Genomic DNA, 15,340 nt, shown 5'->3' with positions numbered 1-15,340 from the left:
TGATAAACCTAATCTTTTGGTATCACACTGAAGCCAACTTCATTTTAGGAAAAGTCACAAAGTTTCGTAGTCATAGCTTAAGTCATTCAGGAGTTATACGATGTCAAAGTTGGTGCGGGCACTTTTAGCCCCCCCCCGGTCTGGATAGGGTTAAGAGTAGGCCTAAGTCAAATATATTAACAGTTTTTAAATTCTTAAAAAAAAAAAGTTTAAACCTCCTCCAGCTGCGCTACTGTCTGCAACAGAGATGGTCGCTCTGCTGTCTGTGAGAGCGACTCTCCCCGACCGACCCCTCCCCATCGCCCTTCTTGTCTCTCGTGTCACCATCAGCTGCTTCAAGCCCGCTCTTCCAAACTCCACCGCGTGGAAAACTTATTTTAAGTAAATTTCGCGATGCAGCCTACTGCAGGCTGCTACTTCAGTGTGTTATTTAACGGCGTCGTTCTATTTCAAGACCAGCTGTGTCACGGCGTTTTTTGCATACCGGTACATAACTTAAGCCATGCAGGGAAGCCCAGAATAGAGGTGCTCCGATTGCTCGGCAGCCGATCAGGATCGGCCGATAATGGCCAAAAATAGCCTGATCGGTGATCGGAAAAACATGCCGATCAAAAAACCGATCCAGAGATATTAAATTCCTCACGCAACCATTTCGCCTTTACACCTGGCGCTGCCTGCATGTAGCCTAGGTGCTGGCTCTGCACAGCTGCTGCACCAAAATAAGGCATCTTTACTTGTCTTTAACTTTTTGGAATTCCCTCCTTCATTTTCACCATTTATAATCATATCTGCATCAATGATCTGATTTTCCGATCCATGCACCGTTTACATGACGCTTGTAATTTGCGAATGACGTGTCAGTCTCGCCATGTTCGCTATTTTGAGTTACAGCCTGTCAGCACCCAACAACTAAACGTTTCCAAAACAATCATCAACTGTATTGTTTTTAAAGTTGTAGCCTAATGGACAGCCAGGTCATTAGTTTGTAGTCGCTGCAACACCAAACAGCAACTAGGGAGAGTGGACGGTGAAACTCAATGAGTCTGTGCAGGGAATTCTACATTCTATGACAGTGTTACAGAGAAAGAGCTTTCCTCGCAGACACGCTGTGTTGTGCGTGTTGCCTGTTCTTTCAAGTGAAGTTTTTTTCTTGTTTTGTGTATGTAGAATCTCAAGTGTTTCAGTCACAATGTAATTTGCGATAGACTACTTCTCGCCCGTTAGCCATTTTACGTTATAACCTGTGTAGTTGCCTCGGTCAGCACGCGACAAGTTCACGTTGTCCGCACAAGCATGCCAACGTTATTGTTTTCAAAGTTGTAATTGACAGTCAGTCGATTAGTTTGATAGTCGCTGAAACGCCAAACGGCGACAGGTGAGATGAGAGGGAGAGAGCAGAACGGTCGCGGAGCACTGCAGCTGTGAACAGTGAGTGACAGAGAGGGGAGGGGCTCTCCTCACGAGGCTGTTCATTTAAAGCGACAGGGTTTTTTTCTCGTATGCAGAAGACGAGAGACTGAGATCCAGGTGTCTGAGCTTCAATTCAATCTTAAATAGTTAAGTAATTATATGCAATAACTTATAAATTGATGTAATGTTTCAGTTTCAATTCAATCTTAAATAGTTTAGTAATTATATGCAATAACTTATAAATTGATTAATACTGTAGACTTACTTGTAGGCTATATTACCAACCAAAAGAGCTGAAAGATAATAATAATAATAATAGCCTAATAATAATAATAATAGCCTAATAATAGGCCTACATTGTGAAAGCGACATGTGCAAATTAAGATTGATTGGTTTATGGGCAGAAATATTCAATAAGGATAATTAATAGGCTATTAAAAAAATAGGAAATCATTTCTGTGATCGGCAATGATCGGTGATCGGCAGATAAAGATTTTTGGTGATCGGTATCGGTGATCGGGCCAAAAAATGGAGCACCTCTAGCCCAGAACGTTTGTCAAATGGAAGAGATGAGAACCCACGCGTGCCCTCTCGAGGTTTTGCAATGGATTTTAGCCCGAGTTAGCAAATTACCCGACGCGAATGTTTCTTAAGCACACGGCGAGACTTTTTAATTCATCAATGGAAACAATTGCGGTGAAGCCACAAAGACGCGGGCAGACATGGAATCGCTCTTGGCAGTGGGCTAATCAGAAGTGTAGCCTACAATCTTGTGTGGCTACTTCACAAGACATCTCCATCGCGGAGAGATTAAACATTTTGAGTCGAATTTCCGTTAAACATGAAATGGTAAACTGTCGCAATTGCTGAAGGGTTTGTTGCTTTCACTTTAGGCTACTCCGGAGGGAGAACCAATGCCTCATGACTCTCCGTTGTAGAAACTTGGGTCACATAAATAAATGTACTGTAGGCAATCAGACACTTACTTGAACTCATATGCAGCAAACAATAGTAGGGCTTAGTTCACAAGTTTTTTTTATTCCATTGCGTTTTTTTCGTAGCTATAAAATTCACTCTGCTTGAGGCTTGTGTTGACAACCTCGGTCCGGCGTTCAGTCCTGCTACCTGCGCAGTCCGCTGCTACTAAGGATTTTACGGTAATGTTTCAGTTTATATCAATGCCAAGCACCGTAATGATGGCAATAGCAGCGGCTTCAAAAATACAAAGGTAGAGGATTCCTTGGCATCACGATGTTGGCTGTCCATCGTGATGCCAACTGTCCATCGCCGATGGACGATGACATCGTCTATCGGCACAACCCTACCCTTAAGTTTGACTTGGATTAAAAAAAAATCTTTATGTAGACCTATCTACAAAGAAGAAGCTGCTATATATTAAGGAACATCCACTAGAAGAAATAGAAAATGAATTGATATAATATACAAATTCAAAGGCATGTACAAACACTTTCGTCTAGGCAATATGTACAATGGACAATTTCCGTTTAAATGATCTATTAATGTCTACAAACTATTTACATATAATCTATAGACTATTTACAAAGCTTTTTGCGCCTGTTACTCTAAAGTGAAAGCACAAAGGCATGTACGAAAACTTTCGTCTAGGTAATATATACAATGGACAATTTCCGTTTAAATGATCTTTTAATGTCTACAAACTATTTACAAGGCATCTACAAAGTATTTACAAAGCTTTTTTCGCCTGTTATTCTAAAGTGAAAACACAAAGCCATGTACAAAAACTTTTGTCTATAGGTAATATGTACAATGGACAATTTCCGTTTAAATGATCTGGTAACACTTCCAAATAAGGGGCCATAATTAACAGTAAAGTAGCTACAACCTAATACTTAAGTAAGGGTTAATAATCATTACTTAATGCCACATTAGACACATGTTAATTGATATTAATGCATTAGTAAGCAGTTACTTAACTATTAGATAACTATTACCTTGTGTTGCAAGTTAATAGCATATTATTATTTAACTAATAGATAAGTAAGGGCACAGTTAATAGTTAAGTAGCTATCAGGTCATACCTAACTAAGGACCAAAATTAACACTAACTTAATACAAAAGTAAGGCATAAATAATGGTTAATTAATACATAAATATTGGGGTTTTGGGACCCTTACTGTATATTAGAGTTGGCTGAGGATAACTAATGATTAATTAATAGATAGATATTGGTGTTTGGGACCCTTATATTAGAGTTGGCTGCGGATAACTAATGGTTAATTAATCGATAGATATTGTCAAGTCAAGTTAACTTTATTTATATAGCGCATTTCATACACATGTGCAACTCAATGTGCTTTACATATACAAAGAACCTTTAAAAGTATTTAAAAGCCAAGGAAGATTTCATATACAAAGAGCCTTTAAAATTATTTAAAAGCCAAGGAAGATTTCAAACATTAAGATAAAACATGATAAAAAGAAAATGGAAATAAATAAATAAAAACACATAATTTAAGCTAAGTTGAAAGAAAAAGCGCTACGGTAAAACATATGGTAGAATAAAAATTAAAATAAATACATAAAATTAAGGTTACAGGTAGGCATCTGCAAAAAACTTCGTCTTGAGTCTAGATTTAAAACTTGCAACAGATGGTGCATTTTTTTTATATCATCAGGAAGATGGTTCCAAAGCTTTGCAGCATAGAAGCTAAAAGCTGCCTCACCACACTTTGTTTTGACTCTAGGCATTACCAGCAAATTCTTCTCAGTTGACCTTAGTGACCTATTTGGTGCATAGAGCTGAAACATATCCAGCAGATAGGTGGGTCCCATTCCATTTAGTGATTTGAACACGAGAAGCAGTGCCTTAAAATCAATTCTGTAACTTACTGGGAGCCAATGAAGTGATCTCAAGATTGGAGTAATGTGGTCAAACTTCCTTGTTTTAGTAAGTACCCTTGCTGCTGCATTCTGGATTAATTGAAGCTGTTTGATGGTCTTTTTGGGGAGGCCTGTAAAAAGACTATTGCAGTAGTCAAGCTTACTAAAAATGAAGGCATGTATTAGCTTCTCCAGATCATGCTTTAACATTAGGCTTCTAAATTTAGAAACATTCTTTACGTGGTAAAATGCAGACTTAGTAATGGCTTTAATGTGACTGGTGAAGCTTAGTTCACTGTCAATAAGGACGCCAAGGTTTTTAACCGTATCCTTTGTTTTCAGCCCCTTAGTTTCCAGGACAGTAGCAATCTTTTGTCTCTCCTCCTTTTCCCCAAATATAATAACTTCAGTTTTGTCCGTGTTTAGCTGGAGGAAATTGTGGGACATCCAATTGTTAATTTGGTCAACGCAATGATAGAGTGATTCAAGGGGGGTGTAGTCATTGGGGGACATGGATAAATAAAGTTGGGTATCATCCGCATAGCAATGGTAATGTATTGAGTTATTCATGATAATATGTCCCAGTGGGAGCATATATAGATTGAACAATAGTGGTCCCAAAATGGAACCCTGGGGGACCCCACAGTTCAGGGACATCTGAGATGAGATGTGGCTACCAATGGCGACAAAGAAACTTCTTTGTTGTAGGTATGATTTCAACCAGTGGATCACTATGCCAGTAAAGCCAACCCAGTGTTCGAGTCTATGTAATAGTATAGCGTGATCAACTGTGTCAAACGCTGCGCTTAAGTCTAAAAGCACCAGAACAGACATTTTGCCAGCATCAGAGTTCAGTCGTATGTCATTCATAACTTTAATCAGGGCGGTTTCAGTGCTGTGGTTGGCACGGAAACCTGATTGAAACTTGTCGAAGCAGCTATTGGACGTTAGGAAGGCAGTTAATTGATTAAAAACAATTTTTTCTATTATTTTACCCATGAATGGTAAATTAGATATGGGCCTATAGTTATTAAGTACCAATGGATCCAGGTTGTTATTTTTAAGTAATGGTTTTACAACAGCTTCTTTCAGGCAGCCTGGGAATATGCCAGTTTGTAGTGAGGTGTTGATGATCTGAAGTAGGTCAGGTGATATCAGGTGTAAGACGGATTTGAAGAAGGCTGTTGGTAGAATATCTAAGTCGGATGTAGAGGAGCTGAGACTTTGCACAGTTCTGCTAAGAATGTCCAAGTCAACTAAATGAAAAGTTCTCATGGAGTTTAGAGACACCTTCACTGTATCAAAGTGGTCCACGTCATGGGCCAGTTGCACCTGTGTGCGGATGTTTGTACGTATTTTTTCAATCTGTCCATTAAAAAAGGATGCAAACTCATTGCATTTGCTCACTGAGAGGAACTCAGATGGCATTAGATTTGGAGGATTTGCTAACTTCTCAACAGTGCCAAATAGGACGCGTGCATTATTCATATTTCTATTAATTATGTCAGAGAAAAAAGATTGTCTAGCATTGGAAATTTCTTGGTTGTATTTCGAGAGCGTGTGTTTATAGATTTGGCAGTGGACTTCAAGTTTGGATTTACGCCACTGTCTCTCAGCTCTCCTACATTCTTACTTTAGCAATTTAACTGTGAGATTCATTCTCCAAGGTGCTTTTTGATGTCCCACTGTTTTGTTTTTGAAGGGGGCAATAGCATCCATAATATTGGTCATTCTTGAATTAAAATTAACCATGAGATCATCTGCGTTCTCTGAGGTTTGACTTTGGGTTCGCAAGAGGGCCTCCTGAAAGAGTGCTGCTGTCTCACCATTGATAATTCTCTTTTTGACTGTAACAGATTCAGATGTGTGAAAAGTATTGCAGTGTTTGGTGATGAATTTGGTTTTCGTAATTTCGTATCAAATCATAACTGCCTGTTTTCTTGTCCACCTATCTAGTGTGGATTATATAATGATAAAGTTTGGACATTATCGCTGTTTTTAACATCTTAAAATGGCGTAATTTTGATATTTATCTATACATTTTTGAGAAGATCCGCGGGAAATCCTAAAGTGTTTACGATCACCATAGCAACAGCTCTCTTTACCGCACGGTCAGGCACGGAATTTTCCGGACGAGTTGAAATATTTGAACGTATGCAGAGGCTCTCGGATGCGGACTTTCTTCCGCACCGGACTGTCCGGACCCCAACCGCATATGGAATGTGGTTCTCCATAGACAATGAATGGTTAATGGTCAAACCGGATTTGTATTACCGCATGTAATGTGCAGGGGGCTTATTAGTTAAGTAATTAATCTACTGTGACATCTAGTTTTCACTCATTCAAATCACTGTAATGGTGGTAACAGGAGCCATTATATAGCAAGGATTGGACGTACACTTCTCAATGATGGTGGGGTGATGAGATGTAATTTTTTCATGTACCACTTATTAATTTTAATGGTAAAAACCCTACAATAAATGCAGAACATTATGAAGAGTAATAGTTTTGAAGCGAAACTAAACCATTCCTTTGTGATAATTAAGTTAATGTTTGAGAATATTAGCTCCAAGAAGTGCAGTGCATGATGGGTACGCAATCTACAGACAACAATATTTCGGTATTACCGTATTGGCCCGAATATAAGACGTGGTTTTTGTTCTAAAAATAGTACTCTAAAAAGGGGGGTCGTCTTATTTCCGTGCGCTAGAGAAAAAAAGTTTAAAAATAAATAAATAAATAAAAAAAATTTGGTAACACTTTACTTAAAGCCCACATTATAAGCGCATTCATAACAAATTATAACGCCCATTATAATTACTTATAATGCATTATGACTACAGCCATAATGCTTCATGATGCTTTATATTAACAGTTATGAATAACCGTGAATCTAGCTTATAATGCTTTTTAAATCCAAGGGTGTCATGAGTGCTCATGACTGGCTATAGACTACAGGCTGCCTGATGGGGCTTATAGTACATTATGAGCACCTATACCCCTCTATGCACAGACCTGGATGATAAACTGTCATAAGGGCTCCTAAGATGCTATAATGCTTCATGTGAGATCATAAGTGGTCAATGTTTGCTCTAAGTCAGGGGTGCTCAATAGGTCGATCACGATCGACCAGTCGATCGCGATCGACCAGTCGATCGCGGAGGCAGTATTGGTAGATCGTAGGAGGACACATAAAAAAATAAAAAAATAATAATAAGTTCCCTATGGATACCCAGAATCTGACAGGCTAACTCCAGGCGTCTACACTGTAAATAGCCTACCATAAACACAACGACGTCTTCAGATAAGGAGGATAACTGTCAAGCGCCACACTCAAACTCTTCATAAGTCATAACATCGGAGCACAAAAAAATAAGACGGCACGAGACGTTTGCCGATACCGTGCGCTATATGTTCAGTTAGTACAGGCAGCGTCACCGCTCAAAAGAAACAGCCAGAGAAGAAAACAACAGCCCGGACACGGCAATCCCCTGCTTTCCCTCCCTTTTAAACAATGCTCTGAGAAGTGCAGGCAAGATGCAACTCCCGCATTGAGCGTGGAGTTGGCTACTTCGATTAGATTTCATAGGCACGCGTGCGAGGGGAGAGTGAATGATGTGTGCCTGTTTAACCTGAGTGCAGGCGCGTCTTTTCAAATGGTCTGCTCAGCGCGGCCGCTAGACAGAGAGCGCGCTTTTCGGTCCATTCAGTAGATGTCTCCTTGTTTATTTTTTGGAACTAGGGATGTCTGTAACGTCCACGAAGACAATATCATCCACGTGAAAACGCCAAACGCACGCAAACCGCTGTTCTGTGTACTTCTCACAGCGGCATTAAAAAAGTCCTCCACGAAATCCCAAACCAACAACCCTTCAAATAGGTGACAGCAAGCATGTACACATGAAATAATACTTCAGGGAGGGAGAAAATAGCCCTGGACTCATATTAAAGTGAAAAGGGGATTACATAAAATCTGTCCAGAAACCAAGATGGCACATCAATAAATTCATTAATATTATGTTCATTTATGAAAATGACATTTATCATAAACTTGATAGCCTACTGGTCTCCATTTGTGATCAAAAACAGGCGTAATTTACAGTAGGCCTAGGCCTAAATAAGGTCTGTATGAGGTTGTTATTCACTGCTGATTCACCTTTCATTATTATTGATGTGTAGGCCTATATACACAGTAAAAACTGCAGTGTTAATGCAACACTAACAGAGTCGATTTAACACCTTCTAGAGTTAATTTGGTCCCAAAGCACTCTCTAAGTGTTGAATTAGCACTGCATTTTTCACTGTGTAGGCCTAAATACATTTTCATATTGTGTTAAAATTGCATTACTAACAGCTGTATTTTCAAATGTTCTCCCCCGAACCCACAGTAGATCACTTCCACACACCCATCTCAATAAGTAGCCTAGCTCACATGTTGAAAAAGTCTGAGCACCCCTGCTCTAAGTAAAGTGAAGTTCATATGGATGCATCTATAATGCACTGTATAATACACATCTATAATGCATCGTAATGTACTATAAGCCCCATCAGGCAGCCTGTAGTTTATATCCAGTCACGAGCACTCATAACACCCTTGGATTTATAAAGCATTAGCCTATAAGTTAGATTCATGGTTATTCGTTACTGTTAACATAACACATCATGAAACATCATGGGTGTAGTCATAATGCGTTGTAAGTAATTATAATGTGCATTATAACTTGTTATAAATGCGATCATAATGCGCTATAGATATGGGCTTCATAGAAAGTGTTACCAATTTTTTTTTTTACTTAACCTGAATACGGCCATTAGCCTATGCTTCACAACAATGCACACAACTCAATAAAATGATGGGTTAAGAGATTGTTTTGTCCATATCAAATTTGCAGGTGCTTGTTTCGTTATGACTGTAGCACCGCACGTCTATCAACTGTCAATGTCAACGCGATGCGGACGACAGTGCAAGGGGAAAAACGCAAGTCAATCGCGGCCCGTTGCTCTGCTTTTATTTGTGTTTGGTTTTACAGTCTCATCATGAAAGCTTTGGTCGTTCTCTCTGGTCAGCCGACAACACCACTAGAAACTAAAGAAATGAAGGGTGATTTGACGAACAACCTGTAGGCTAAGTTTGGGATGCTGTCATCAGCCAATCAATGGTCATCTGTGTGTGCCCGAGAAAGCGGTGCCTTTGACGATATGCCTCGCAACGATGCAACAACACAGGATAATGGTTAAGGCAAGAGATTGTCTTGTTCATATAAAATCACTAGGAGTTTTACCCTTGGTACGAAATGAATAGGCTATCAATCGGACTTTTAATGTCAACGTGGTCCTGATAGGCAGCGCATGGGTTTCAAGTGCAATGCGTCAATCTGCCTTTGGTCACATTCGGTTTCTATAGTCCAACGGAAAACTTTGGATGCATAAAATGAACAGCGATTTGGCGAGACGGCTGCTGGTTAGCTATTGCTGTCAACTAAGCATTTCGCAAAATCTGTGCATTGCACAATAGATTGCCTATCTCTACTGGACTGGTTGCCTGGCTGGCGCAGACTAATGCTCTGAGTGTAGGCTATGTTGCGTCGCACTTTAAACAGGCGGGCCCAGGCAGGCGGCTGTAGCCTGTAGGTGCCTATTGGCGCTTGACAGGTGAAGTGAGTAAAGAAAGGAAAAGGATATGAGTAACCATCTGTGGTCTTATATCATGGAAATTCCATGAAAATGATATTGTGAAATTTGTTCTTTGTAAAAAGCCTCAGATTTTCCAACAAATTAAAAACTGCATTTTGAGAAAAGTTTCCAATGTGAAACAAAATTAAGTCTTCAAAAAACTTTTTTCCCCAAAACATGAGCCTGAAAATGGGGGGTCGTCTTATAATCAGGATCGTCTTATATTCGGGCTAATATGGTATTTAATCATTAGATATGCCTTGCTTTTGTATTAAGTAAGTGTTAATTAAGGTCCTTAGTTAAGTATTACCTAATAGCTACTTAGCTATTAACTGTACCCTTACTTATCTATTAGTTAAATAATTATATGCTATGAACTTGTGACACATGGTAATAGTTATCTAACAGTTAAGTAACTCCTTACTAATGTTTAAAGATATCCAATGCAACTTTGCCATAAACACACCGATATAAACAACTTTATGGCGGCCTCTAGTGGTTCTGCCGAAAATGTGCATTGAACTAAATTAGACAGACATTGGCTTCGAGATTATGTGCGAATTAAATTTCTTCGTCTTCTGTAAATAGCCAGATTCCCTTCCTTGCATTCAGCTCTCTCCACTTCTAAGGGGCTTTATGAGCGATTCTCTCCCTTGCTTATGAGTTCGCTGCTTCGTCTATTCACTTCACACAACTGCAATCACGTTTGCACTTCCTTCAGATGGATACTATTATTTGATCCACTTGTTCCCGGCAGATATCCCCGTCTTTATTTCACATTTCCAGTAACTATATAGTACCTGTACATTAGGAGAACGAGGAGACAAAAGGCTATTGCTTATTTTGTTGTAATAATAAAGATTTGATTTCCAAGTCGAGGTGACAAGACGCGTTTTTATCTTGTGTGGTGTTGAAAGTGAAAGTGGACATCCATAAGCCGGCTAGAGATCACGTTTTGTTTCCTCTTGATCGGCAACAACAATTTTAGCCTCGCTCGACTGATTGTGTCCTTTGACATCAAGTAAAATGTGCGCCATCAGATTTCTACTTGTATACATTTGTGTAGCTTTGTAAACTAAAACGAGGTGGCGTGGACTTTGAGAATGCTAATCCATATATCCCAGTGCAGTGAATGAGTGATAAAATCCACATATTTGCTTTTTTGGCGTTCGGCTCTCTCCGTTTTGAAGCCCTTTCCAATGTTCACATAAGCGAATTATTTGCCTGTCCAAACCTTTCATCTCAATTAGCTCGTGATTTATTTGCAGTCCCATTCGTTGTTTTCGCTGCATGCCAGCGTGATATTTTACAATCAGCTAGCCAGTAGCCAGCTTTCAGCGAGCTGCTGCTGCTTAGTTAGCAAACGAAGGGGATGAATGGGTCTCTCATTCGTTCCACTCATACACCATAGAAATCTAGACGCCCCTAGCGGCCACAAATTCCACAACAACAAAGGGCGCGGCGCCTCCAGGCAAAACTCCAAGTGCTGTTTCGGAGCAGAACCACCAGATGGTGATGGAAATATTCCCATTTTCACCATAACGGGTCAGTCAAACAAAACCCTGAGTTCCAAGCCATTTCATGACTATGAAAAAGTTGCATAGTGTTTCTTTAATATGGGGATTAATACAAATTTATATGTGTCTAATGTGGCTTTAGGTAGTGATTATTAACCCTTACTAAAATATTAGGTTATAGCTAATTTGCTGTTAATTATGGCCCCTTATCATGTGTCTCAAGTTCATAGCATATAATTATTTAACTATTAGATAAGTAAGGGTACAGTTAATAGTTAAGTAGCTATTAGGTCATACTTAACTAAGGACCTTAATTAACACTTACTTAATACAGGCATATCTAATGATTAAATAATACCGAAATATTGTTGTCTGTAGATTGCGTACCCATCATGCACTGCTCTTCTTGGAGCTAATATTCTCAAACATTAACCTAATTATCACAAAGGAATGGTTTAGTTTCGCTTCAAAACTATTACTCTTCATAATGTTCTGCATTTATTGTAGGGTTTTTACCATTAAAACTAATAAGTGGTACATGAAAAAAATACATCTCATCCAGAGCTCTAAATTAACTTTTTCCACCACCAGCCAATTTGGCTAGTAGACATTTTTTCTTACTAGCCAAATGGAAGGTCAACTAGCCATTTTTTTCTCACCAAAATAAACCATGCGTTAATTATGTTGCTTTTAATTATTTTATTAAACTAGGCTATGTACTCAACACAGATAAACAATATAAATATTATACTCAATATAATTCAGTCTATTCTATAATTATTTAGTAATTATATTTGTATTACCTGCATTTCATTACTTTTCATTCTATTTCCATATACTGCACAGACAGCCAAACACTAGCCTATTACCTCACACACCATCACCCAAACCTCACATACAGTATAGGCCTACAACTCACACAAACACAGCATGCCTTCAACACTAATGTCACACACTACCCAGGCTTTCAACATACACTACACTGTATTCTCCAACATGTTCCACGAACTCTAAACTTTTGTGGAAACTTATTCCCGTTAAAGTTTTAGTTTTGTGACCAAATGTTTTATGTAAATACTACATACATGCATGCATATGCAGGACACAAAATCTTTCAGAAGATGATCAAAAACTTTGAAATGACTGAAAAGATTGAAAACTTTAATTCCATAATTAGATTTTTAGTTTTTAGCAGCCCAAGTCAAGTATGTACTCCAAACTCTAAAATGCACAGAAACAATGGTTTACACAAAAGATTTGAGTTGAAAACTAAAACGTTTGTGTAAGTCTTACATAAAATCAGACATGTTATGTGAAAACAAATGTTATGAGAAAAAAATCAATCTTGAATGTTTTAGTAGCTGCTACTCAAAGATCTAACATGCTCCATTGACATAAATATTTCGAGAATGGTGCAAAAATCAATGCAATTAGTACTAAGCAGACAGTTAAAAAAATTTAAGTAAACAAGCACAGCATTGTTTAGCTATATTGGCTCTAAGTTTTTGATTCCAAAATTAAAAGTTTTATGTTTTCCCATTTTAGAGCCCAAAAAAAATCTTGGTTGGTTTATTGATTGGTTGGTTTATACTAATGCACTAGGCTACCACCCCTCTGTTTAAACCAAATATAACATTAGCTTTAATTCCACAAACATGAACAATGCTTTATATCAAGTTTTTTTTATTTATTTTGTTCCATGTGGTTGACAAACAAAAACAGTAGACAATAACACAACAATCATACAATACACAACAATCTAAATCTAAATCTAAAATGTAGACCACACAGTCAACAGTCAATATATTACAAAAGAATCAACCTCAACACATTAGGCAATTTAGTCATTTATTTGTTGTCCATTTCTGAATCTTTTATTAGGAGTTGGTGGCTGAAGGAGATCCATATAGCCTAACTTACAATAACATTTCTCCCAAAATAGTGTCAGACTTCACAACACAGTCAGTTGTTTATCCTTTGGAGTGTTGAGTAGAGCCGATGGATCATTCTGGTGGTCCCATATTGGCTGCCTGTGGAGCATAAATAGGCCTAATAAGTTTAAGGCTTTCATGAGGACTTGTTGGATTAGGCCCCTACAGCATGATTGCTACACTGGTTTATACAGAAGTTCAATGTGCAATATGTCATCATGAAAATGCAACGCATCACTTGCAAATACACTGCAGATGTATGATACAAGAAAAAGATTTGTATGAAAGGCCTACACAGTGCTAGCCTAACTAGCAGTAGCTAACATTCTAAGCTAAGTTGCTAACAAAACATACACCCAGTGTAGCATCAAGAGCACCTAATGTCACACACAGCAACATAGTAAACTACTACACATACACACCAATACACTTTTATGGGTCTTTTCTTACCTTGAAGTGAGGTTGATAGACACATTTTTCCATGCCAAGTTGTCAGTTGTGGTTTGACGGTCACATGGTGTTGAGTAAATCTATCCCCCATTGACAGATTCACCATTTTTAGAGAAGTTTGTATTTTATGTTACATTTTAATAAAATAGGGTTTCTATGGTTCTGACATGGATGGGTTCTTCTTTACACAAAGCAGAAGCTGGTGAACAATTTAAAAAAACAACTAAAACAACCAAAAAAGTGAGTGAGCCAGCCTTAGGATTCGAACTCTCAACCTCAAGATAAGGACATGCCAATATGGCTATATGCAGAGGACTATCCCCTACACCACTCAACTGCAGGTTTTGTGTTGGTAGAAAGTTAGACCTGTTTGTTAGAAAGTATTGGACTTACTCATAATTAACAGTCAGATGTGTTTCACACATACTTTCCACTTCAAATTCGACCAACTGACCTCATACCAAAACAATAATGTTTGAAAGTGATTTTTTTTATTTTTTTTTACTAACATCCTGTGCTGGGAATCGAACTTGAAACCTTCATGTTTTGAGGCCAACTGCTTAATTGTTAGTCCATGACTGCCCAAGAACAACACACTGACATCCATAGTATCATATGTCAGATATAGTTCCAATTGACATGATTTAAAGAATTTGTAACTTTCACAGTTTCGAGAGAAATAAACAATAAATATCTACTTGAGTGTTTTTTATTGGTAATACAGGATTCAAACCTGCAATCCTCTGATCTTGTGGCCATTCCCCTATCCAGACCACAGCAACTCAAACATTGTCTTGCTTTACCGAAGCCTTTTTCTTTTGTAATTTCGCTCAAAACTAAATGTGAAAAATATTGCTAATTAAAGCTGGAGTCATGGGTCTGGTGGCCATCTGAACATTTTCATACCATGTTCTAGGAAGTAGGTAAGGTTATCTCCATGTTGGGGATTGAACTCGCAACCTTCAAGGTGGAAGACCAGCTGTTTAACCACTACTCCATGGTCGCCTCAGCTGTTGTCAAGACATCTAACCACTCATATGCCAGATAGAGTTCCAATTTACAAACTCAAAGACATTGTGATAGGATGTCAGTTGTACTTAAAAACACAATGCCAAACAGAGTTAATTTATTGGTACCTGAAAACCTGTTGAGAACACCTAAAATGTGTATGTCATCTGGACATTTTTGCTATATTGAGTACTACAGCGTAAACTTTTCTAGTTCATTGTACTGTTGGGGAATACAGTGTAGCCAAACACACACACAACCAAACACTGCAAAACCTCATATCCCCTACACAGCATCACTTCACACACAGTGGGCCAAATACCATGGACAATGCACAGAAGACAGGTGAAGGGGAGAAGAGATGAAGGGAGTAGAAGGAGACTGAGAGGAGAAGGACAGGAGACACCCGCGTGTGCGCAGTGCGTGAATGATGTCTGCATTGTGTGTTTATGCTGCTGCTGCGTGACACCTTCAAGTTCCTCCAGGTCA

At 38.6% G+C, this 15,340-nt stretch overlaps 1 protein-coding gene across 1 annotated transcript in view; it reads right to left on the bottom strand.

Moving 5' to 3' along the window:
* c1qc (complement component 1, q subcomponent, C chain) overlaps nt 1-15,340 on the bottom strand; it is a 116,503-nt gene that overhangs the window by 100,948 nt on the left and 215 nt on the right. The window lies entirely within an intron of this gene.

This window comes from Engraulis encrasicolus, chromosome 7, assembly GCF_034702125.1.
Source record: "Engraulis encrasicolus isolate BLACKSEA-1 chromosome 7, IST_EnEncr_1.0, whole genome shotgun sequence".
Classification (NCBI taxonomy): Eukaryota; Metazoa; Chordata; class Actinopteri; order Clupeiformes; family Engraulidae; genus Engraulis; species Engraulis encrasicolus.
Note: the sequence above shows the minus strand (reverse complement) of the source record. Positions and strands in the feature narration are given on the sequence as shown.